Source organism: Arachis ipaensis, chromosome B08 (genome assembly GCF_000816755.2).
Source record: "Arachis ipaensis cultivar K30076 chromosome B08, Araip1.1, whole genome shotgun sequence".
Classification (NCBI taxonomy): Eukaryota; Viridiplantae; Streptophyta; class Magnoliopsida; order Fabales; family Fabaceae; genus Arachis; species Arachis ipaensis.
Window position 1 is genome coordinate 55,006,339 of NC_029792.2, and position 1,192 is coordinate 55,007,530.

The following is a 1,192-nucleotide window of genomic DNA, read 5'->3' on the forward strand; positions in this document are numbered from 1 at the left end:
CAAAAATCTTTCAAAAATATTTTCAAAAAAATTTCTCTTGTTTTCGAAAAAAATAAAAATGTTTTCAAAAATTTATTCAAAGTTTTTAAGAATGAATTCTAGTGTTTCATGAAGCATGTGAAGCCTGGCTGGCTGTAAAGCCATGTCTAAATTCATTTGGAATGAGGCTTGCAATTTGTTATCAAGAGCAAATTAGTTGTTGCTCATCCACCTGCTGCTGATCCATGATCACCTGCTGAAGCTTGGCTGGCCATTGGCCATGTCTAGTGTTTTGGACTGGAGCTTTCTTTGAAAGCTTGGCTGGCTAGTGAGCCATGTCTAATTCCTGGACTGAAGCTTTAGACTAAGAATGCAAGATTCCTGGAATTCATATTAAAAATTTTGGAATCCTTATTTTTTTCTTTTTCATATAATTTTCGAAAAAATCCAAAAAAAAAAATTAGAAAATCATAAAAATCAAAAATATTTTTTGTGTTCTTGTTTGAGTCTTGAGTCATGTTATAAGTTTGGTGTCAATTGCATGTGCATCTTGCATTTTTCAAAAATATCATGCATTCATAGTGTTCTTCATGATCTTCAAGTTGTTCTTGATAAGTCTTCTTGTTTGATCTTGATGATTTTTTGTTTTTTGTCTTTTATTGTTTTTCATATGCATTTTTGAATTCTTAGTGCCTAAGCATTAAAGAATTCTAAGTTTGGTGTCTTGCATGTTTTCTTTGCATTAAAAGTTTTTCAATATTGTGTCTATGATGCTCATCTTGGCATTCAAAGTGTTCTTGGTGTTCATCTTAACATTCATAGCATTCTTGCATGCATCACATGTTTTGATCTAAAAAATTTCATGCATTGCATAATTTTCATGTTTTTCATAAAAATTTCAAAAATAAAAAAAAAATATCTTTCCCTTTTAATTGAGGGACTTGAGCAGAAATCAGATTCAGAGGTTGAAAAATGACTGCTGATGCTGTTGGATTCTGACCTCCCTGCACTTAAAGTGGATTTTCTGGAGCTACAGAACTTTAAATGGCGCGCTTCCAATTGCGTTGGAAAGTAGACATTCAGGGCTTTCCAGCAATATATAATAGTCCATACTTTGGTCAAGAATAGATGACGTAAACTGGCGTTCAACGCCAGCCTTCTGCCCAAATCTGGCGTCCAGCGCCAGAAAAGGATCCAAAACCAGAGTTGAACG